At 39.1% G+C, this 25960-nt stretch overlaps 1 protein-coding gene and 1 pseudogene across 11 annotated transcripts in view; one reads left to right on the forward strand and one right to left on the reverse strand.

Annotated features, from left to right (window-relative positions):
* The window catches only part of LINGO2 (leucine rich repeat and Ig domain containing 2), a 1371976-nt gene extending 1362874 nt beyond the window's left edge, over positions 1-9102 (reverse strand). For 3 of the 11 annotated variants that reach the window (XR_009186822.1, XM_058301965.1, XM_058301962.1), the window contains exons 1-2: positions 6899-8147; positions 6473-6537 (exon numbers count right to left, since the gene is read on the reverse strand). The gene's annotated coding sequence lies outside the window, so the exon portion shown is untranslated. Of the gene's footprint in view, positions 1-5975; positions 6214-6472; positions 6538-6898 lie in introns of those variants that run through there. The other 8 variants (XR_009186820.1, XM_071216806.1, XM_058301964.1 and 5 more) reach the window with 8 other exon arrangements.
* LOC101415314 (large ribosomal subunit protein uL3-like) lies at positions 9072-16218 on the forward strand (annotated as a pseudogene).
* The last annotated feature ends 9742 nt before the right edge of the window (positions 16219-25960 follow it).

The raw sequence follows: 25960 nt of genomic DNA on the forward strand, positions 1-25960 counted from the left end.
CTTTTCTGGGCATTTTATTTAAATGGAAAAATACAATGTGTGGTCTACTGTAGCTGATTTATTTCAATTAGCATGTTTCTGAGATTCATCCAAGTTGTAGCATGTATCAGTATTTCATTCCTTTTTATTGCCAAGTAGTATTAAAATTTATGTATACACCACATTTTGTTTTTCCATTCTCCAGTTGATGGTCATTTGGTATGGGAAAATTTTAACTACAAATTCAATTTCTTTAAAGGATATGGAACTATTCTGGTTATCTATTTCCTCTTGTGTGTAAATAACATGTCTCTGCAGATTCATGTAAGCATTTCTGTTGATAAACTCCAAGAAGAGAAACTATAAATTCAATGATTATGAACATTTGTAATTCAATAAGTATTGTCAAATTTCACCCAGGATGAGCTGAACCAGTTTACAACACCATTTGGGTATATGACTATTTCCCCACTCCATTATCACACTAGGATCCTATCAATATTTTTATCTTTGCTCTAGTCTTCAAAGATCACCTCACTATTGTATTCATTTGCTTTGATTCGCTTATGTGTATTCCATTCAACTGTAGCCTCTTTTCCTTTCCCTTTATGAATCCTTCTCAGGCGACTATCATTTCACCCTATTCTGAACTGCCTGGTGACAACTCTTATATTCTTATGTTGTATAGCCTTGTGCATAACAGATACTTAAGCATTTCCTAAATGAGGTGAAAAACTATTATATTTTTATTAGCTTGCCACCCACATTTGCCTTCTTTCCAACAAGTTCACATGACTCTTAAGAGCAAAAACCAGTTCAGATATATCATTACATCCTGAATATCAGACTGAAAATCACTTTAACATCAATAAATATTTGAGTACTAATTGACGTAAATTTAACTGATTGAGACAGAAGCTAGAGTTTTTGCATTTAGTTGCAAGGGAAACTGAAGGCAAATCATAAAAAGAAACCATCTGCAATCAATAATCATATGCATAGCCAAGGGGTCAAGGAGTCCTCTGGAAGACTGCTTTCAGCAGGGAGAACTATGTATATCTTAGGTATAGAAAAGTCCAGTAAAAGTTGTTAAAAAGATAAAGGTTCTTTCCTTTTGACAAAAGAAGCCCACTATTTCAAAATCAACTGTTATCTCAAAGGCACTGTGGTTGGCTGGTATGGTACACCAGGAGCAAGGCAGTTTTTATGCTAATTATTTCCCTTCATGCTGACTACTATAGATATCTTACAGCTAACCATAGTTACATTATAATAGAATAGGAGCATATGAAGACACAAATTCCTTGTGCAATCCATTTAGAATCCATCTCAAATGTTCTATAGTGCTTCACCTAGAAACTGCAATGTGTTGAGAATCTTAGATTTTTACATACATTTCTGAGAAGCTGAAATATGTTTTTGTATTTTGCAAGAATGATAATTCCCTTCTTACAGAAAATTTGATATTATGTTCTATTAAAACTGCACCAAAAATAATTTGCTTTCTAGGTTAGAATCTTAGGTTTGCATTTAGTATTACTCATTTTGTTAGAGAAAAGCACTGTTTACATGACAATTACAGCAAAACTCTATGGAAGGAAATGATATTTGATTTACCCTTGCAACCAGTAAAGATCATGTCTTCTTAATAATAACTAGTGAATACATTTAGAAAAGCAACACATTTTTTATAGTCTCAAATACTAGCAGACTTCATATATTATCAAAAGAGCACATAATTATTTCTAGGTGGCTTTTTAAACTTTATTCAAATCTTTGAGCCATTTAATATCTACCCTTTGCATCCTTACTAATTCATTTGATGAAAATAACTCATAATTAATATAATTTATATTAAAACTCCTAAGATAAAATAGGACAAATGAACTATCAGCATTCTTGGGAAAACTCCATTGTAAAATCCAACATACTCTAGGAGATTTGTGTCCAACTTCACAGATTAAACTATTGAACATTTAACATGCCAAAATTTTTAAAAGGTTCATAGAAACTGGGTAGCTGACATAATAAAGAAAATAATGGTCGCTGCTGCCTCTGTCACACGAAATACATACAAAAAGAAAAAATGTAAAATATCTAGAATAACAGGGACCCTAAACTTTAATATTTAAAATTATTTTATTCTACTTTCCTTTTTCCTCTTTAAAATCAAAACTATAGGGAAGTGGACGTGGCTCAGTGGTTAGGGCGTCCATCTACCACATGGGAGGTCCACGGTTCAAACCCTGGGCCTCCTTGACCCATGTGCAGCCGGCCCATGCGCAGTGATGATAAGTGCAAGGAGTGCCCTGCCACACAGGGGTGTCCCCCAAGTAGGGGAGCCCCACGTGCAAGGAGTGCGCCCCGTAGGGAGAGCCGCCCAGCGCGAAAGAAAGTTCAGCCTACCCAGGAATGGCGCCGCACGCAGGGAAAGCAGATGTAACAAGTTGATGCAACAAAAAGAAACAAAGATTCCCATGCTGCTGACAACAACAGAAGCGTTCAAAGAAGAACACCCAGCAAATGAACACAGAGAACAGACAACTGGGGTGGGGGGAAAGGGGAGAGAAATAAAATAAATAAATCTTTAAAAAAAAAAAAATACAATAGGAATAAATTAAATATTCCCATTTTACAGATATCAACACTGAGCTTTTCAGAAATAGGGGAATCTTTCAAAAGATACACCATTTGTTAATTGTCAAAGACAGAAGTGGAATTTAGGTCTTCCAGCGTTAATTCATGCTGCCTTCCATGGCATTAATTAGTTCTCTTGTGAGGTATGGAAACAGGACTTTCTCTCCTAGGAACATTTAAGAACCATTTAGCCATTATGTTAGTTGAGTAGCACCACTTTAAAAAGAAGAAGTTGCATTTTACTTTAAAAAGAAAAAGTTGCATTTACAAGCTGCTTGGATGGGATAAGGATTTGCTCAAATGACTAATTTCTGAACAGGTATACACTGATAAATATGGCTCCACTATTTGTTCAATATGATCCTTTCAGATTGGATTAGAAAAATGTCTTAAAATCCCAAATGATTCTTACCATACACACATGGAAAGAGTATTAACTACAGAGGAATAAGTCACTCAAACACAAATGCACCAAGTTCCAAGGCAGTCCCTCTATCTCCAGTGACTAACTATTCATTCTTCTATGCTTTCCAGAAACAGAAGGCAGAGTAGTTGCAAGCAGACAAAAAAGTCATCCACCCTGTAGGAGATAACAACCAAGTATCCCCTATTAGATTAAACCTACACTTTATTAAGTTTCTTCTTGTACAAAGAATAATCTTAACATATTTTTAATACTATTTCCCATGTAAAAACTACATTATGTACTGGTAAATGTAGAATAAAAATACATATGGATTTCCTTCAAAGGAAATATGTTATCCAAAAGAAAGAAAGAAAAAAATAGAAAAGACTTTTAAAAACCATACTGAAAATATAAATAATAAATGCAGAAAGAAGAAATCAGAGACATGGTAGTGAAGTCGGTAAACCTGTTACCTAGGATTGAAATTGTCTCTCTTATTTTAATTCCTTACCAATCATCTGTTTTAAATACAACTTATTTTCTTCCAGGGAATATGTTCTTTTAATCTTAAATATTTCCTAAATTTTCTCAACCCCAAAGTAGGTCCTAATCTCTTAAATGTAAGGGGCTTGGTGAGATATTTCTTCATCAAAATTGCAAGTAGAGTACTCAGAAGTTGAGATCTATTACAAAGAGATATGTATTCACATAAACTCAGAAAACTTTTTTCCCTAATCTAACATGCTATCTTAAGGAGAATCAGTAAGTGACAAGCCTTTTTGCACAGCGTGACCTCCTCTCCTTGCGCTACAGGAAAACATTCCCACCTAGAGCCCTTTCACAGAATATCTAGAGACCAAATGAAATCACCCATAATGACTACCAGAGTCAGATAATAATCAGTTTTTAATTGAAGCATCAAGCCAATTAATTTGTGACAATTTCCTATCACTTCTTATTCTTGACATGAAATTTCAGGGGACAAACAGTTTTCAGGTACATAGCATCATCCCTAGAATATTTCAATGCTTGACTCCTTTCAAAATCACATTCACAGAAAAAATCTTTAGAGATGGAGTTCTAAAACTGAATTTAAAGCTACAAACCAGCCTCACTAGTTTGATTCAATAAAACGTCGAGAAACAATATTCCTTATGCGTGATATACACAGATGCTTAACACTAGCAAATCTTTCTTTGATTTCAGAAGTGTCTTTTAGAGAGAAAACTGAAGCTTATGTATTTGTCTTGGTTAATGCATTAAAAAATACTTTGTTTCTATACATGCAAATTATATTTTGACACATCATAAAATTTCTAAAACAGTATATTTGATCAACATAAACCATCCTTTTGCAGACTTCAGCAAGATTATTTATCCTTGCCTTCTAAATAGAGCTCATTTCAATGTAAAGCATGGACGACAAACTTTATATCAATCATCCCTGATATTGCACTATGTGTTATCCTGGAATGAAAAATATCAATAAACTGGCCTGCTCCCATTTCTTTCAAATTATACTTATTATATAATATTAACTTACATATTTACAGTAATTCAAAATAATAGATGCCCTACACATAAACGACAACCAAACCACCTCAGTCATCATCACTAGGCACCCATCCATTCAATTTAAATTCTTAGGGTGAAACACCTGACAGTATCTCACAGAACATTTTACTGATTTTCAGCAGGAGGTACTTTGTTTTTTCTTCTGCTTCACACTCTTAACAGCATTGGAAGTAATGCATGCTACTGGATGATGATGATAGTACACTGAAGAACATCCTCGTCTTTTAAAATATTAACCACCACTTTCCATTTTTGAAAAAAAATGTTTTCACTCTTTCACAGTATGTGGCCCAACATTTACCAAATGCTGGGCCTCGGTGTTTGTTCAGTATTCCTAGAATATTCCATGCCACGTTGTATTTTTCTCACTTCCTTAGGTATTATTCTGCAGGAGGCTTAATATCACAAGTCGTGTTTGTTAAGAGACTCCTTTAGAGGTCTCTGAAATTGTGTTAGAGTGTAAAAATGACCACATATATGATAAAAGAGCCCAACACATCAAGCTGAGAAATACATACATTGGCAGCCGTCTGACAGACACGGTAATCATACCAAGCACACACAATGCCCACTCTTTTTTTTTTTTTTTTTGGCTTTAGACACAGCCATCCAATACATTCAGTGTCCACTGTGCCCAAGGCAGTACCTAATAGAGGTGATTTTCTGTTCGTGGCGTGGGCAAACTGGATTATGTCAAACAGTGTGAAACGTGAAATGTATCAGACTTAGTCACATAATCTGAACCCCAAGGCCATTTTCCAGCACCATCACCCCCACCTCATACACGCGAGCTTAACTTCATCTTCCTTCCCTCCCTGATGTTACAGTCATGATTTCTATTCTCATCCTACTCTCTCTCCCAAGTCTCTCAGCAGCTTTGCTCTGTTCTCAGGATCAATCCCTTGGGAAAGGAAATTGTAAAATACTGGATGGGAAGACTGCTTCCCCGTCAGGTGAAGAGAGGGGAGGAAAAGGGAGTAAAGGAAGAGGGTGTGGTACTCCCTTCTCCACCACACCCCACTCCTTGGGTCGCGCACTCTAGTCCACTGCGGCTCAGAGGTGCACAGCTGGTCCCCTTGTTCACCTCAGCCGGAGCCCGGCCTAAAGACCAGACACCCAGCGCTCTCCGCAGAAAACTTCTATCAAGCCGACAAATATTCAGGGGAGGCAAGCGAAATTAGGTACTAGTTCAATACACATTGCACTGAGCTTCAAGCAGCAGGACAGAAAGGCACCTTTAGATACAGACACTTCAGACCTGCATGCTCCACCACCCCCTCACCCACCCACCCCCATCTTGGAGATTAGGCTGAGAATTTACACAAGAAGGGGAGGAGGGGGCTGAGAGCGAATAGGGAGAGGAGAAAGAGGGTATTACCTCCCTGCGCGGCCATCCGGGCGCGGGCCAGGATCACATCCCAGAAGTGGCTGCAGCTCAGGGCGCAGCTTTCCCAAGCTCAAGCAGGTTTCGGACCCGGGTTCCCGCGGTGCGGTACGCAGCCGGGAGGCGCGCAGGGACGCAGGCTCCTGTCCCCAGCCTCTGCCGGAATCGCCTCCCCCTGCCGCGCCCGCTCCGCCACCCCGCGGGCTCGTTCGCTCCCCGCGCTCACCCCTCTGTCTCCCGGCGCCCCCACACCCACCGGCTCCGCCGCGCCCACTGGGAGCCTCTAGCGGAGGCGAAGGGAACCGCAGCGGACCCGCGGAGCCCGGGCTCGACGCCGGCCTCCGGGAGCCCGCCAGGCGGCGGCGAGGGTTTTCCACCAACTCCCTCCCACACACACACACACACACACACACACACACACACACACACACACACTCCCGCTGGCCGAGGCCGCCGCCCGCGCCCCACCTGCCCACCTGCGCTAGGCTCACCTGCTACCGCGTCCAAGCGGCGTTCGTTTGTGCCCACTGCTCTCTATGACAACAAGGGAGTGGGTCTGCGGTGTCAAAAAATGAAAATATAAAATTATATATATATATCTCGCCCAGTTGGATCAGCCTGGGCAGACAAACCAACTAGATACCTATTTCTAATAGGTTCCACAAATTTTAAAAGCAGGACACTCCCTTTAAAATTCCTGCCTCCCAACTGGGCACTGCCGGTTACTCCCAGATTTGCCCCCCCCCCCCCCCCCAAGGCATTCCCGCGGTTTGTGCAATCGCACGGAGGCTCCGGGAGAGATCATGCTAACTTGGCTTAATCGCCCCCACCTCCACTACATCCCATCCCATCGCCAACATTTATCTTAAGTTATTCTTCTCCCTGGCAATTCAGGCAGCGGTTGTGTAGTCTCTTACCTTGAGGCGCTGTTAATTCTCCTTCAAGTCCTTAAAATCCAAAACCAAGGATGCAACGCACACAAGTCTAGGGGCTTTTCCTTAACTCCCCCAGTTTCAGTTCTGCCGGCTTTTCCTTTTAAAGGGGTCAAGATGGGATGGCGGTTTAAAGCCCTCGCAGTGGTTTTTGTCTCCAAACCTTCACGAGTATGGAAACGGAGACCAGGACTACCTTCCGGCACCGGAAGCTTCCGAGCCCCTCCTCTGCTAACTTGGCTGCCTAATTTTCTTCTTTTATCCTTCAGTCACACCAATCAATTCCCCGGCGTTAAGCAGGAAAGAAGCGAATATTCTGCTGCGGCCGCTCTTGTCTTTCTCTTGACACTACCCTTCCCCCTCCTTTCTCCCTTAATTTGGAAAATCTTCTACTCAGCTCAGATTATGTGGAAAGGAGCCGAAGTAGGTGCTGTAAGAAGAGCCACACAAGGCACACCTTCAGAGCCGCATTTGCAAGGACAGCCCCTTCGCGAAGGTGCCAGTGCAGAGGAAACTTTGTGGGAAGGCAGCAGCGGCCAAGCCACGCTTGGCGAGCGATAGGCGCCAGGTGAGGAGGCTGCGAGGAGGCGGCTGCCAGGAGGAGGGACGCGAGGCGAGCGGCTGGCGGCTTGGTCCCGGCGGCTAAGCTCGGCGCTCCCGCGGCTCACGCGCACACACACATACACGCCCGCGCGCGCGCGCGCGCAGCCACTCACGGACACCCAGCCCCAAGCCGGCTGCCCCAGGCTGCTGGGGCGCACACATCTGGAAAGGCGAGGAGGGGCTAGGGTTCGAGGGATGCTGATGACGGGAAGACTTAATCACTCCTCACTAGTTAGCGGATTTCTGGCAGGCAGTTCCTCGTTGCAAGCCCTCATCGCCGGAGGTCCCTACCCTCTCAGTCTTCTCAGCTCCCTGGTTCACAGATACTCCTCCGGGTACCCTGAGTGAGGTCTGCGAGCTAAGAATTAACCAGGTCCCCATCTCCACCCTCCCGGGCCACCTCCGCCCCTTCAAGCGGAGAACTGAAGTGGCTGCAGCTGCCCGCTAAGGAGCTTAGGGGCTCCCCGAGGTCCTTCGAATAGAAGGGCCTATATATCGTTTCCTGGACATAATTTCCCTTCATCCCGCCTTTTCTGCATAGTATCTCGCGTAGCTTTCCACCAGGGAGCTGCTGAAGCTCGCTTGGGTCTTTGTGAGAGGAACTGCCTAAGATCGGTGACGCCAAGCTTTTGGAATTGGGCTATTTTTAAATCTACGCTTATACTGTGAACTGGATGGTAGCAGGTGAAGTGCTCAGCGGGGGGAAGGGGAGGGATTAGGAATCCCGAGACCCAGCCCCATTAGCAGCCATTACCAAGGTTTTGCTCCTGGAGTAGCTAGCTGATCGGGTCTCTGGCTAGCAGTGCCAGCTTCTTTCCCTTCCTTCCACGACCGGAGGGAGCGTGCCGCACAGCTGGGGAATGCTGAACCGGAGGAGATGTCTCTCTCAGAAAAGCCCCAAGCTCATCCACAGCTCCCTGGGAAGGAGACACCCCAGCGTGAGTTTGTCTCACCCAGCCTGGGCTATAGAAATTGTTCACGGAAAGTAAACTTTTGCTCAATGGTTTTTAAATACTGTTCTCCTTTGTACTCTGCGTGGTCACTACACCAGCACAGCGTTTCTCAGCCTACCCAAGTGCTGGCTGGATTGAGGATTGTTGCAAATTTCTCTGTTCCGGGGATCCAAGGATCTCTACCGCTTGGGACTAGATTGAGGAAAATAAAGTCGCGCCGGATGGCGATGGCGTCAGGTTCCTTTGCTGGGTCACTGGGATCCATCGCTCCTCCCGGGTGTTCACCAAGGACTCTGGACTAGCTGCGGAAATCCCTTTCAAGTTGAGCGGCAGCAGCCTGTGACCGCGGAGGGTGAGAGCTGAACGTGGAGTCGCAGACGCTCAAAAGTGGAACTGGAGGAAGATTACATCCTGAAGATGAAACTTAAGACTGTGTTGAAGAGTTTTAGTAGCGCTGCTGACGGCTCAGGAATTGTTCCACAGCATTCGAAGGTGAACTTTGCCCCCCCCGGGGGGCGGCGGACACCGTGCACGTTTGAATGTCGGGGGTGCACCTGATTTGAACTTGTGAGCCACTTTGGAGGAAGTACAGACTGAGAGGGATGTTGGCGTTGGCGATGCTGGATCGATCTTGCCGCGGTTCAAAGAAAGCGGAACGCTGGCGACACCCTCCCGCTAACTTAAGCCAGTGCCCAAGGCTGCGAACTGATGCGCACGGGGAAATCTGGGTGCGTGGTTCCTTTGCCTGACCTTTCCTTCTAATGCAAAGTTGCGGGAAGAGCTTTAAACTAAACCACGGAGCCTGTGTAAACAGAAAGTGAATAGTGAATTCGGTGGGGAGATGTTAAGACATAAAGAGGCATTTTATTTCCGTTGTGTATTAGTTTGCCAGGAGCAGCATTTTAGGTTTAATATCCCAAGATGTGCCTAGAACGCTGACTTTTTGCAGCGTTTCAAGTGTAGGATGTTAGCAGTGTTTTCGAATCCGGTGCGAATTGAAGTTACGAGCTTGCCACAAGGTTTGATGCTTCTTCGAGTCCTAATTCTTACTCTTAGATTATAAATGACAGTTCCAAATACTAAAGCGAAGTAGCAATAAGAATTATAATCTAGTTTCAACGAAAAGCTATCTTTAAATTATTTCTGATTACATAAATCCATCAATTAAAAGATTGTGGCAGAGTATTAGATATGAGTTACAGAATTGTAATCAAGACACCCTCTTGGTGAAAGCAAACCTCTCAACTCCTCTCCAAGGAGGGTCTGGCTTTAAATTAGTTTGGTGAATGCTGCTGATGTGCAGGCCACTCTCTGCTACCACTGACTATCTTTAAGTATTGAGCATTTATCCATTCATTAAGTTTAATATTTGAAACGTGGCTTATGGTTCTGGGGAATGTTGTGGAAAATCATGTGTGGCCCACCGAGTCTTTTTCACTGGCCAGAAATTTTGGTTTCTTGTGTGTGTAGGCAGCAGTGGTAATGAGAGGTATATTTCTGACATTTAAGCAACTTCAACAAAGTGAAAAACCTGTGGATTTATGGACCCTCTATAAGAAGCATTGACTTCTAACTGGTCTTGCAAAAATGAAATTTCCTCAATAATTTTTGGTTTTTGCAAATCCAAACTCACATTTGTGTTTTTGTTTTATATATATAACAAAAATAGGAGTAGTAATCATTCTTTTTTTTTTTTTCTTTTTTTTTTTTTTTACTTTTCACACTTTGCTTTTATGGGGAAAAATGACAGTAAATGAGAAAAGCAAACCTTAGGGTCAGAGGATTCACCCCATTTCCTAGACACATCTATCTACGGAACTGAGAAATAACTATGGCAACTCAGAGGTACTGTCGTATCCAAGAGCCTTCTGAATCCCCACCACGACCACAAATTAAAACAAAATGCATTGTTTCAGTGTTGTCTATTTTTCTATATTCTTTGAAAAGTGAAAATTGAAGTTGTTATATATTGATCTCTTCTAATGGAGATTCTCTTGAATCTTTCACCTCCTTCAGCTGATTGTTCCCTAAAATGTATTCTCAGAATGTATTTTACTCTCCTGGAACATAGCATTTAGTCTACTGGTGTATTCCATTGCTATGGACTTAAGTTATTATTTGTTTACTGGTGTGCCTTTCCCAATACACGATGAATTCTGTGAGCAAGGATAATGTGGTATACATTGTTGTACCCCAACTTCTAATGCAGAATTTAGCACAGTATAGGTACATGGTGATGATGATGATGATAATGAAAGCTACCCTTTTTTAATAAAAACTAATGTGATTTATGTACATTAACTCAGTTAATCATCTATACAACCTACTGAGCTAAACTCTATATCCTAAAATTATGAGGAAATTGAGGAAAATTAACTCAAAGTTCAAAGTATTTTGTCGCAGTTAGTTGGGATTGGAATCTGACCCCCAAACTTGTAGTTAATGTATTGCACTATTCAAATAGGCACCCAGGTTTTCAATTATTCTTGGTTAAAGGGAAATTAATATATTTTTAATTCTGAATAAAGAAATATGTTGAGTTTATATAAGCTCTTTAGCTCTTATCCAATTATTCAATACTGATTTTTGTGTAGGAATATCGGGGCAGTTTAATTAACTCATTGTGTTAAATTATCATTGTGTCTTCAAGGCTTTAGTTCTAGAAAGCCTCAAATATTGACCTGCAAGTTTACAAGAACGGAGGTCAGGCAGACTACTGCGAATTGATAGTTATAGAAAACTTGGCCTTGTTTATTTCCAGGTTGATATACTCAGGTGAAAAAAAAAAGAATTCTATCAAAAGGGTGAGAACACAGAGGGCATTGAATACAGAATGATGCTGAAGCATGCTACAGAGATACAGTTATCATTTCCAGCAGCTCACATTACAAAACATTTTTTAAAAATCTGTCTAATTATTATACAGATGCACCACATCCATACCATAGGGGACTACGTTGCTAAGGAAAAGAATGAGAAAGTTTTCTTTATATTGATATGTGAAAGTATCCATGATATTTTTAGGTGAAAATAGCAAGGTACAGTAAGAAAACTCTTAAAAATTAAATGCAGCTGGGTTTGAGAGGTAAATGGTCAGATGGTGTCAAGAGTAGAGGTGAGACTTTTCATGTTCTCATGCTCTTTTGATTTTAGAACCACGCAAAAGTTTTACCTTCAAAAAAAGTGGGGAAAAAAGTCTTTTTGAAGAATCAGGTAGGGAAAAAATAGAGTGTAACAGATGTATCTCTTCCATTACTTGAAAAAAAATTAAAACAATGTGAATGAAAGCAATGGCCTGCAATGCATTCACTCCCTTTACCAGGGAGAGATTGTGGGGAAAATGTGATTTAATCCCCTTATCAACGGGACCTCCTCTGGGTATACAGACTAATGATATTTGCTAGGAGGCAGAGCTCTATCATTGAAATGTCCTTGGCAGGAGTCTCTTATCTATAGAAAACAGAACTCAGGGTCTATGAGGCTTGACTCTCTGGAGAAAGTCATATAGACTGTCCAACTCTGGGCTATAAAATGGAGATATTCCATAATTGAAATGCTGCCCATTGTATGAGAAACCCTGAATGCCTTACTTAGAGGCCTCATCTATACTGGGCTATAAGGACATGAGGACTAGAAAGAAGGAAAAATCTGGAAAGCCCTTCTTGATGAACAACTCAGTTGCTCATATCCTTGAAATTACTTAGTCAACCTTGATTCTGCTTGTGATCTCTGATTCGTGGGTGTCTCATTTGAAAAATCTAGTCTCATGAATTAGCTAAAAATGTTAGTCTCACATTGTAACCTTTATTGAGCACCTTTTTATGTACCAGGCACTATTGTAAGACAACTAGATTAATGGGCTCATTTAATACTGACAAACGTAATAAATGTTAATATGTTCATTTTACAGATGAGGATACAGTGACAGAGAGGTCAAATAATCTCTCCAGTTTCACATAGCTGCTCAAATGGACAGGCAGGATTTGAACCTTGGATGTCTAAATCCAGAGCCCAGCTTCTGAACCCGGTACTAAAAGGGTCTGTATTAGCAGTTAAGGCCTTTTGGAGCAGGGACTTGGCTGTGCTGTTAATCATAGGCTCCCCAAGCCAGGAAAAAAATGCATGGCTCCTGACTGGATAAAAGCCATGGACAGCGGAGGGAAAAGCACAAATGGCAATACCATTAATTAATGGAATATATCCTATGTGCCATGAACTGTGCCAATTGAATAACATGCATTATCCCCATTTCCACAACAACCTCATAAATTAGGCAAAACTATCATTCTAGTGATCAAAATCATTTCTAGGATTTAAACCTAGAGTCTTTTGCTTTTAACCATTTTACTGCACTGTGTTTAATTTGAAACAGTTATTTTGAACTATAATCTTGTGTTTGCAACTAAACCACTTGCTTAAAATTCAGTCACTGTTTGAGGGTTTCAATTCAAACGCATGCTACACCAAAATAAACAGGCAAAACTTGGAGTTGTAAAAAATATCTCTATGCAGCCGGAATGTTTTTTTGAAGAAACTAAAGTGTCAGTAATTTACCACTTGCCATCTTCCTAAGATAAATGGGTTCCTTGTGACTATTTTTGACACTTTTTTGACAAGGGTAGAAATCAGAGAAGGTAATGTGGTCAGTGAAAACCATAAATGTTCCTTTCTTTCTACAACACTAGCCTGCATTATTTCTTACACAGCAATGGTGCTTGTTTTCTTCAGCTGTCTGTCAGTCTATGGCTTCATAAGACATCACATAACATTTCAAAATGGCAGTCTTCATTGAACAATAAAAAACTGGAACAAGCAATAGAAAGCTTTTACTTTGATTCAGATTTCCCTTTAACTTAAATCCAAAGCATAAAGCAATGCTGAAATGGGAATTAAGAGATAAAACTAAAGTCTTCATGTAGAGATCAGCTATTGATGGGGCTTGCATGCCAGAAGTTTGAACTTTACCCTGAGGATAATGGGCAGCTGATAAACAATTTGTTTCTAGACTCATGTGTAATGGTTAATGTGCAAACTGTGCAATTAGACTCTCTGGATTTCAAATCTAGCTCTGAGACTTGCTAACTGTGAGAACTCTTCCAGGGATAAAGGAATACCTTCTAGGCAGAATTACAAAGGATGAGTTGGCAAGAGTCTGAATGCAAACTGGAAGGCAGCAGCCTATGCACAGTTTTCAAAAATGGGGCAGCAGGAAGGGAGAGCGAGCAAGCGAGCTTGTTACCTTTGGGGTGACTACAGACAAGTTTATAAGCTAGAGTTTAAGTAATGAAGGGAAGAGCAACTAAAAGGTAGGACTGAAGAAGTTAGCTGAAAACCAGCTATTGAGGGAACTTGTAAAATACGCTGAGGATTTTGAACATATTGCAAAATGCCTGGGGAAATTATTTTTTAAAGCTTGGGATAACATGAATACATTCTCATAAGATCACTTTAGAGGAAGAAAATTGAGGGCAGGCAGTATAAGATAGCAATTAAAGATATAGCCTGAGCTAAGGCAGTGACAATAGATATACAAAGAGATGTACAGATTCCAGATAGGAAGAGAGGTAGAGTTAATAGGATTTAGGGTTTGATCAGATGTGAGTGGCAGTGATAGGGGGAAAGTATATAACCAAATGAAAGTGTCTTTTTACCAAGGTAGTAAGCAAAGGAGGTAAAGGAAGGAAAGATTTTTGTTTGGTTTTTGCTACTGAATAGTTACAGAAGATGATTTTTATGCAAATTTGGGGGGACAAATACAAATGAACACATAAAATGGTCAAGAACAAATGAAATATTTTACAATGTGAGAAAACAAAATGAGATGTGTTTTAAGGCAGTATATAATTAAGTGTATATGTTTGTTTAATGAAAAAGGGGTTATGAGTATGGAATAGTAGATCCCGAAATGGAATGATTAATAATTTGTAAACATTGGCGCTAACTTCATATGGACACAGTATTTGAAAATGTGAAGTTGAATGGGGAAAGAAAATGAATAAAGATAAAATGAGCTCTACTGTGGGCACTCCTGGGTGACGTGATATCCCGCAGGAAGTTCTCTGCTCCCGGGCACAAGTCCCTGGGCTTCTTGCCTTGGAAGCACAGCAGCCGGCACAGTGGGAAGGTGAAGAGCTTCAACAAGGATGACTCCTCCAAACTTGTCCACCTCACGGCCTTCCTGGGCTACAAGGTTGGTGTATTAATCAGCCAAAGAGGTGCTGATGCAAAATACCAGAAATCTTTTGGCTTTTAAAAAGGGCATTTATTTGGGATAGGAGCTTACAAATACCAGGCCATAAAGCATAAGTTACTTCGCTCACCAAAGTCTATTTTCACGTGTTGGAGCAAGATGGCTGCTGATGCCTGTGAGGGTTTGGGTTTCCTGGGTTCCTCTGGGCTCAGCTCCTCTGTTTCCTCCACAAGGTCAGCTATAGACTATGAGGCTCTCTCAGCTTTGCCTCTCTCCACAAGGTCAGCTGTAGACTATCAGGCAAATAGCTCTGTCTCTTTCCCTGGGGCTCCAGCTTAAGAATTCAGCATCAAACTCCAACATCAGAAACCCTCAGTTCTGTTCTTTGCCACACCTTTTATGCCCTAATCATAACTCAATCATGCCCAGGTACAGATCAGATTACAAACACTATCCAATATTTCTTTTTGGAATTCTTCAATAATATTAAACTGCTGCAGTCGGCATGACCCACGTCATGAGGGAGGTCGATAGGCCAGGGTCCAGGGTGAACAAGAAGGAAATGGTGGAGGCAGTGACCATTGTGGAGACACTGCCTATGGTGGTCGTAGGCATTGTGGGCTATATAGAAACCCCTTGCGACCTCCTGACCTTCAAGACTGTCTTTGCTTAGCACATCAGCAATGAGTGCAAATGGCATTTCTACAAGAAGTGGCATAAATCTAAGAAGGCCTTCACCAAGTATGCAAGAAGTGACAGGATAACGATAGCAAGAAGCAGCTGGAGAGGGCTTCGGTATCATGAGGAAGTACTGCCAGGTCATCCTCTTCATGGCACACACCCAGATGTGCCTGCTCCCACTGTGCCAGAAGAAGGTCCACCTGATGGAGATCCAGGTAACGGCATCATGGCTGAGAAGCTAGACTGGGCCCAGGAGAGGCTAGAGCAACAGGTGCCTGTGAGCCAAGTATTTAGGTAAGACAAGATGATAGATGTCATCAGGGTGACCAAGGGCAAGTGCTATAAAGATGTCACCAGCTGCTGGTGCACCAAGAAGCTGCCTTGCAAGACCCACTGACAGCTGAGCAAGGTGACCTGTATTGGGGCATGGCATCCTGCCCGTGTGGCCTTCTCTGTGGCTGGGGCTGGCCAGAAAGCTACCACCAGTGCACTGAGATCAACAAGAAGATCTAAGAGACTGGCCAGGGCTACCTTATCAAGGGCAGCAAGCTAACCAAGAACAATGCCTCCACCTGCTGTGACCTATCTAAAAAGTGCAGGGTGGCTCTTGTTAGACAGGTGACTTTGTCCAATGTTGTGAGGTAACCAATAACTTTGTCATGCTGAAAGGCTGTGTGGTGTGGACCAAGAAGCGGTGCGTACCACTCCACAGGTTCTTGCTGGTGCAGACCAAACACCAGGCCCTAGAAAAGATTGATCTCAAGTTCATCAACATCATCTCCAGGTTTGGTCATGGACACTTCCAGACCATGGAGCAGAAAATGGTGTTCATAGGACCACTCAAGAAAGATCAGATTACAAAGGAAGAAGAAACTTGATGTCAGGAATGGATTGTGCAACTGGTGGGATCTCAATAAAAAACAAATTTCCAATAGGAAAAAAAAAAGATAAAATGAGTGGAACAGTGACAAGGTGTTCATAAACAAGAAGTAAATGAATTGCCATACATTAAAAAAATTGTCATATACAAGAGAGTGGAAGAATGCAGTTTGAAGAAATTATGAAACTATAAATTTGAAGAAGTTGTAAAGAATCTTGAATTCTGGGATGAATTTGAACTTAATTCTGAATATTCATGTGATTCAATTAGGAATGCCTAAAGTATTGTCTACAGGCCAAAAGAGTTAGATTTAGTTGTAGGTAATATCATAACTTAAACAATATAGTACTTCCACATGTGGCTACCATTATTGTTCCATTCCATTTTGTTATCTAGGAAGTCAGCTGAAACTCCAGTCATGAAATAGAATAAGATAAAGGGAGGTGAAAAGGCAACCTCTGACATAATATTTCTGCTAATAAATCTTTAGCTGGATCTTTGCCACTTGGTCACCAGAACTGTAAGGCAAGCTGTTCTCTTTTGGCTATGTGGCAATATGTCCAGCTGATAATTGGAGATCTCTTACTGAGAAGAAAATAGAAAATTGATGTTCAAGTTAGAAGCTATCATTTCTCTGCCACAAGTTATTTTTGACTTAAGTTAATTTTCTCAGAATTATTAAATAGGTTTCTTATTATTATCCTTAAATTTCTCTAGAATAATTTTATTTTTGTCTTTTTTTCTTAAATTATAAGCCTTTTTCTGTCCTCACTAGACTTTGTGCTTAAATAGTACTAAATATTAATGCATTAAAATATTTTTGTTTTTGTACACTTTTGGTTTTATATACACGTATGTGCAATAAACATACATTTTGAAATGTTTAATCAATAAAATATGATTATATGAATAATATAATTGGGAGCCTAAAGTAATGGAATCTCCATGTGACAACACCATGGAGTAGTTGATAATAGTACACAGTAATGCATAAGTAAGCTTTTGTCACCTTGAAAATATACAGCTTCTAAAATATTTTAGCCAAGGAAAGGATTCTGTAATTTTTTTCATATTCCTACATTTAAAGAATTATGTTTCTTAATAGAATATAATTCTGAAGAAATTGTTGCTAAAATTTTATTCTAAAGCCAGTAGCATAACATAAAACATCAATGAAAAATTTCATCGTTAAATTGAATGTTGTGCAACATGCCTCAACCCTCTGTCAGTTGATGTTGGGTTTTCTAAAGCTTTGCAAACATCAAGAAGACAAAGTATTGCTTCTATTCCAAGAAGTGTACTGACAGTAAGATGAATGTTAGTCTTTCTGAAAGAGTGCCAACTTGCAAGTGTTCTTAGGGGGGAGAGAAAGCAACATAGTTATAGACTCAATTGCTGCCAACGTTCACAAAATCCAAGAAAGCAATGATCCACTTGCCCAAAACAGTGAATTTTTGGAAGAAAAAAAGAACACATGGTAAAATTTCAGAAAATGCATTTTACTAATTTTTCTGGGCTACAAGTTTTCTTTTTTAAAAAATTGATTTCTTCTTTGAAAATATCCAACTGTTCTGTTCATGATTTCAGTGCAGTAATTTAATTATAACCCATGTCTAATTGTCTTTAACTTCTCTTTTCTCCCCCCACCTCTATTATAACTACATGCAGAAAATAAGCTTTGGTTGTAAAGTGATTTCAATCTTTAGGTTCAAGGAATTACATTATCAAAGCATTTGTAAAATGTGACTTCAGGACTACTTTTGGAGAATGCTGAGACATCATAGAGGACTGGAGAGAGATTAAAAAGTGAAAATAGCAAATGTTTTCATTTTTTAATAGGCAGTAAGGGTAAACCCTGATAAATATTTGTTGGTTAGGAGAGCTTCAAATCACAAAGAGACAGCATTTTTTTAAAAATCTAATGATTTATAAAAAAATTTAGAAAAGTAAGTAGGAAGCACTAAGAATCTATACATATATTATCTAAGACCAAGCAAACATGTGTACTTTTTAAATAGGAGAGAGACTGGTATGTATATCAGGTAATAATATAATGAAATAATTTAATTTCAAGAAAGCAATTCCAACTACCTCTAGCTTTTGCCTGGGTGAAAAACATGTAAAGGATGGAGGTGTCAGAAAGTTGGAAGACATTGCCAATAAAAGCTGGAAGACATTGCCAATAAAAGCAAGAATATAATCAAGAATGAAAATGATTTGACAATCTCTTCAATCCTGTTGAAAACAACAGGCATTCTAAGTCCAGATTCAATGTTAAAAACATCATCTATACAGGGAGGAAATGCCTTGGCAAATCTTTCTCTGGAGAACACATCTATGTTTATCTTGACCAAAAATGTGACATGGTTACTATGCAGTAAGAGACTTAAATTGCTTCAATTTAAGCAAGGTGGATTCCAGTTTACAAGAATAGCCATATTAAATGTACTGTTACTCAGATCACATTTTTAAAAAAATTTTCTGCCATATATCTGGACGTATATTGTCAAAATAATCTGTATAATAGAAACAAGCCAGCATTATAGAAGAATCTGGACATTATGTCATATATAGAATGGTTGAAAAGTATTTTGTCTTAGCATTATAATGAATATGACACATAAACCAGTTTTCTGAAATATGAATAGATCTCATGTGAAAAAATGTCAGGTTTCCTTCACAGAATGAGTTTTTGGAATGCAGTATTAATAAAAATTGAAAAGATTTATTTACTGCACTTATTCTCAAATTTTTGCTAATGTGCTTGGAGTAACTTTTTCAGAGAGGTTTACCTCATGTAATATTTTCTCAAGTTATTTGACCAAAAAATTCCACAGAATACCCTTTTAAAGACTGTCATCAGGGAAGCGGACTTGGCCCAGTGGTTAGGGCGTCTGTCTACCACATGGGAGGTCCACGGTTCAAACCCCGGGCCTCCTTGACCCACGTGGAGCTAGCCCATGCACAGTGCTGATGCGTGCAAGGAGTGCCGTGCCATGCAGGGGTATCCCCTGCGTAGGGGAGCCCCCCACACAAGGAGTGCGCCCAGTAAGGAGAGCCACCCCGTGCGAGAGAAAGTTCAGCCTGCCCAAAAATGGCACTGCACACACGGAGAGCTGACACAACAAGATGATGCAACAAAAAGAAAAGAGATTCTCATGCCGCTGACAACAACAGAAGCAGACAAAGAAGAACATGCAGCAAATAGACACAGATAACAGATAACTGGGGTGGGGAGGGGGGGAGGAGAAATAAAATAAAATAAATCTTTAAAAAAAAGACTGTGATCATATATACGCATATGATCAGTATAAAGAATGATAGACGTTAAAGAGGAAGTAGCATTTTTTCTATGTCCTGTTTCAAATTGAGAACAAGGTCCAGGGAGCCAATTTTAGGTTCAATATAAGCAAAAAACAAAAGTTTGTCATACAGTCGTGCATTCAGAAAGATTGAATGACCATCTGCAGGTAGAATGTAAGGTGAATCATAAGCAGGTGAGAAATTGAAGTCAATGGTAGCACTTATAAATTGATGAAATTTGCTCCAGCAAGCTCTAATCTCTGCAATCTGCAAAGAAGGCTGCTCCTAGATTTAATGAAAGCCTCAAGACCTATAAATTCTTTCTAAATATCTCTTGAAAAGAACTAAGTATCATTGCTTTCATTATGAGTCTAGACTATGTTACCATCATTTCTCTTTGGATTACAGCAGTGAGTTCCTAATTCCTCTATGTTCCACTCTTGTCTCTCCCTGCTCCCTATAGTTTACACTAACCTCTAGCTATACTGGCCTTCATTCTCTCTCTGGAATTTGTCAAGTTCTTATTTCTTCTGCCTGGAGTAATCCTCCAGAGGAGACATGCCTTCTTCGTTTCCTTCTACAGCTAATCCTCACCTCCCCAAAGAGGACTTTCTGATCAACTTTTTAAATAATAACCACCTTGCTACTTGCAAACTTCCCTGTAACTGCTCCCCAGCCCTTTTATATATTTATATTGGTTTGCTTTTATATGTATTTACCATGTTTATAGTCTATCTCCCACACTGGGATGTGTACTCAGAAGGGCAGGGACTGTATTTTGTCACTATTTTATTCATTTTCCTTAAAACAGTAACTTGCAGAATGGAGTCCCAAATATTATCTTTTTCAAAAAATACATACATATATATATATGAGTAGTTCATTAAAAAAATAACTGAGTTGGTAATAGATTACTTTTGGATAAGGCAACTGTAAAATTATCAGAAATGATGGTATGTTACAGCTGAATTAATATTCCTGTAATGAAACTAAAATACCAAAATATGTTGTTCTTCACTTCATTTTAAAGTAGCCTATAGGGTATGACCAAATTTTAAAATTGTTCAGAATATAAAAGAAGTATTTATTTACAACCAACAACAACATTGCAACAAGTTGCTAAAGTAACTACAGTATGGCTAAAGCATTACATCACTTTAATAACTGTATAGATTTTCAGAAAGCAGCACAGCACATAAGACACATTAAGTAAGATGTGTCGTTGTGTAATTTACTTCAGTCTAGGAAGCAAGCTGCCTAGCACATATTTACAGGAGGTGATTTTCAAGGACATTACCTGAAAAGGATGAAAGACTAAGCATGCCTAAATATTAATAAATATTCCATTCATGGTACAATGTTATTTTTCCAAACCACATCTTGACAATTTCAGAAATAGAACAATATAAAAATTATTAATTTGGTTTAAAGTTTTGTTTAATACATTATGCCAATACTAACAGCTCTCCAAATGGCTTTGGGGAAGGTTGTTAAAAATTGTTTTATATTAAAAAAACAAAAGTATCATCTCATGCAGAGCACCTAATATATTAGGCAGTATTAATATGAGGTGCACATTAGGTACACATGAGGAAACCAAGGTGAAGAGGAGTTAGATTAGACTCTCCCCAGAGTCTCTCAACAATAAAAAGACAAACTACCCAATTAAAAAATGGCAGAAGTCTTGAAAAAACAATTGTCCAAAAAGAAAGAAAAAAGGGCAAAGAAACACATGAAAAAATGTTCAACATCACTAGCAATTAGGGAAATGCAAATCAAAACTACATCGAGATATAATTTCACACCTATCAGACTGACTGCAATTAAAAGGAAAACTAAATGTTGGAGAGGATGTGAAGAGATAGGAATGCTTATTCACTGTAGGTGGGAATGTAGAATGGTACAGCCACTGTGGAGAACAGTTTGGCAGTTCCTAAAGAAGTTGAATATAGACTTGCCATGGGACCCAGCAATATGATTACTAAGTATATACCCAGAAGAACTGAGAGCTGAGGCACACACAGATACCTGCACACCAATGTTCACAGCAGTGTTAATCACGATTTCCAAAAGCTGGAAAAAATCCAGGTGTCCATCAACTGATGAATGGATAAACAAATTGTGGTGCATACACATGATGGAATATTACTCAGCTGAAAGAAGAAATGAAGTCGTGAAGCATATGACTGAATGGATAAACCTGGAGGACATCATGTTGTGTGAAGCAAGCTAGACACAAAAAGACAAACTCTGTATGATTGTGCTATTATGAATTAAATATTTTATGTAAACTCAAGGAGTTTACATAATTATTTACATAATTAGAATATAGGTCACCAGAAAATAGAATGAGGGTAGAGAATGGAAATCTGAGGGTTAATCTGTGCAGAATTGATTAAAGGCTTGTTTGTAAATCTTTGGAAATGAATAGAAATGGTGAAAGCACATCATGGTTTGTGACTAGCAGAGCTATTATATGGGTATGACAGTGGTTGAAAGGAAAAGTCTAAGGTCTTGTATATTACTACATGGAAAGCTAAAAATTCTAACATGGGACTGTATAAGATAGTTAAACCTCATGTAAAACACGAATATGGGTGATACTGCATATATAAGACTATTCTTACAAAATATAAATACAAATATACTAGAGAAAAGGGAAAAGAATAGCAGCTATGTATGGCAGAAGTATAGAGAAATTGAGAGGTGATGACTTTGTTTATTTTTGCTTATTATTATTATTGGAATAATGAAAGTGCTTTAAGATTGATTAAAGTGGTGAATGCACAAATATGTAATTACACCAATTACCACTGATTTTACATTTTGGATGGATATATACTTTATTAATGTATATCTGTGATGGTTAGGCTAATGTGTCAACTCGGCCAGGGAACTGTGCCCAGTTGTTTGGTCAAGCAAGTACTGGGCTAATTGTAATACAGGGACATTTATGGACTTTAGTCACCAGTAGTTTGCCATCAGCAATGAGTGACTCACTTTATCCAATCAGTTGAAGGCCTTAAAAGCAGAAGTGATTTCAGCATTCAGAGAATTTCCCAGCTCATCCTTGGACAGCCAATGTCTCCCAGAAACTCATCAAGGACATTCACTGGACTTTGATTGGACCCTGGTTTGCAGCCTGCCTGCAGAACCTGGACTTGTGCATTCCCATGGTCACATGAGAGACTCATAAAATCTCCTACTATTGACAGATATCTCCTGTGGATTCTGTTTCCCTAAAGAACCCTGCCTAATACTATCAATAAAATTGATTTGTTTAAAAAGAAAAGGAGGTGTCAGTAGCAAGTCTGCCTTCAGGGGGTCTGACTCCAGCCCTGTGCTCTTAATAGCTATGTTATACTGTCTCTCTTTTGTGCAGTTTATTAGCCTCTCAGGATAAAAACTGCTATTACCTCAAATATAAATTGCTAGATATCAGAACCTTACTGTTACATATTCAGTGTAACACTCAATACAATGAAATAAGTCAGTCTATGAATGGAAGAGAAATGGGAAAAGTCAGTGGAACTTGAATGGTAATTCAAAGGCACATCATCACATTAAAACCCATTAGAAGCCATGGCATTTGCATTGCTGGACATGAGGCTCTCCTTGCCTTTGCTGATTGATTTGAAAAAGAAACCACCTGCAACTGCTATGTCAGCACCATGCTCCAATGATGTCAGTACCCAGTCAGATGAAAATATATGAAGCACATGCCTCAGATAGGTCTCATACCATCAAATGTAATAAGAAGAAAATAGGGCTGCATGTGTGCTCTGCCTAAAACTCTCTAGGTCCCAATTTGAGTAAGTGGACTCCTAAGGAGACTGGGAATATTCACCTTGGAAACTCAAGCTAGGGACCTAGATTATCCATTTTAGGTTCTAATATCTTCTTAAAAACTTGACTATACAACACCGATAGACTCATTCATCTTATTAGTGGTAACTAAATGCAAGATATGGATAAATGTGATATTTAGGTATCTATAAATTAGGGAAGAAAGTTTCGAAAGTGATTAGTGATTAATACCTACTTGTCAGTTCATTTGAATAGATGTTTGATTTCATGATACTAATACATCAATTGTCTAAAAATATACAAGGAGAGCAGATATAGGACTTTTGATTTTTAGTTAAGAACTTTTGGAGTCCACATCTAACTATTTTTTGTTGTTGTAGCTGTTAATGTTCCTCCAATATTTAATATCTCCAAATAATCATATTAACAATAATCCTTTATCTAGAAAGCACTTGAAAACTTTTCCAAGGCAATAATATCCATTTTCTTATTGAATTTTCACATTCCTATGAGGTACTCAAAGCTGGTTTTTTTACTATACATTTTTCCAAGGCAAAAACACACTCAGAGCCTAGCATATGAATGGAAAGGCCAGAACTAATATCAGACATTTTTTACTGGCACACCAATATGTCTTTTGAATTTCATTGTAATTCCAGAAAGATATACTTGGGCTGTCTCCTCTTGTCTAAAGAAAGCATCTATATTTATTTTTTCAGATACATCATGAATATGATAATACTGCCACATTTGGTGATTAAGAAGGGCCGCTAGATGGAGGAAAGAGTCCTACTTCAGTAACTACATGTTGCAAACCTCAGCCACTCGTGGTCTTAGTATTCTCACCTGTGAAGTAAGGAGGTAGGACCAAGGAAACTCCAAAGTCATTACTGCTCTAGTTTGAAAATTATGTTATAAATCATAATAACAGATTACTGGAAGTACTAAACTTTTTTTTTTTAATCTCGAAGTCCCTTATTCTCATGTATGCTCAAAAATGTCTGGAAGCTGGAGATTTAAACATATTTTCCTAAAGAATTTCTCATGTTTTCAGAACTTCATTTTGCATAATTGTAGTAGCAATAATTGCTCTCTATTATAGAGCTCATAGATATTAATAGATATTTTTGTTGTGAGAAAATTTTATATTTTTCTTAAATTTTTATTCCTAGTTTTATTCTCATTTCTTTTGCATAGATATGAGTGTTTTCTACTTTGATTTTGACTAAAAGCAGAGGCAGTCCATATAGGGATATTGCCTGTTTTATTGGCTAATGCCTGCAGGATGCAAATCTCTGGTGACATGGACTAATCTGTAAAATAACATCTGAGAATCAAGGATAGGGTGAAGTTTGAGAAGCATGTATCCTTTATCATGTCTTATGGCAGAGCAGAGAGGGTCATTTGAGTTTTGAAGTTTATCTTAAAACAAATTGAACTATAAAAATCCCAAATAGCTCATCAATTTAGAAATAAAACATAAATTATGAGTCCCATTTCTGACATGTCAAAGTAATACCTGCACACCTACCTCCACACACGTAGGCACACACACACAAACACACACTTGAATTTTAGTCATTCTCTGCCTACCATAACAACATCAATGCTTTATCATGAAATTTTAGGAAGCGCAAACTTTACTGTCAGGGAGACTTTTGGGAAAAAACAACTTGTTTCATGTATTTTGTTTCTATCCCAGCATGATAGGTTGAACAGGAAAGATAGTATGAGAACTAGTAAGATTCTTCACTAATCCCTTTGTATGCTCAGAATCACAGAATTAAAGTGATCTAATATATATAAAACATGACTATGGTAGAGTAGAAAGAACACTAGACTGAATTTGATGTCATGTATACATGTGATGAGCCTCTCCTTCTAAACATATGTAAAATAGGAAGAGTAGTATCTGGCTCATGGTGTTATTCTGAGTATTAAATAGAAAACATTTATGTGAACTCTTAAAAACAAGTATTGGGTAGTATTCTTAATTGGATATAATAGGTATAAATAGAATATGTGAACCTTCTTAAAACTCTCCCCTGCAAATGAAAAAAAAAAAAGTAAAATTCACTTTTCACCTTCCTGATACATCCCTGTATTTCAATAAGATTTTTCCCTCTAGAAGGTAGAATAAGCCAAGCAACCTGGTATTGTTTTCTAATATGAGCGCAAGTCTCTGTGGCTCTGGTTTCTAGTTTAGTTTAGTGTTGTAAATAGAGGAAACTTTTTAATGTATTTAACACATATGTTGTGTTAGGTGACAGAATTATGAGTGCTTTGTCAAGCTGAGGCAGTGTGTTAGATACTGTGTTAGATACTGTGGATTGAGGGCAGTGGTGTGCTGGTAAATAACAACAACTACTACTGCTACTGCTGCTACTACTACTACTACTACTACAATCCTGATTTGTAGCAATTGCCAGTATCCATGGTATAAATACTCCAAACCTGGCCAATTCCAAATGACCAATGTTGAAAAGAGGAGTTTGTAGGAGCTGAAAACAGTCAACTCTCTGCAGTCAGTGCCTGAGGCATCAGCACACTCCTGACTGGGGGTCACTGGCATTTGTTCTGGCACCTAAGTTTATGCAAATTTAAAAAAAATCTTAGAAGTCCTTGTATCA

Source organism: Dasypus novemcinctus, chromosome 8 (assembly GCF_030445035.2).
Source record: "Dasypus novemcinctus isolate mDasNov1 chromosome 8, mDasNov1.1.hap2, whole genome shotgun sequence".
NCBI lineage: Eukaryota > Metazoa > Chordata > Mammalia > Cingulata > Dasypodidae > Dasypus > Dasypus novemcinctus.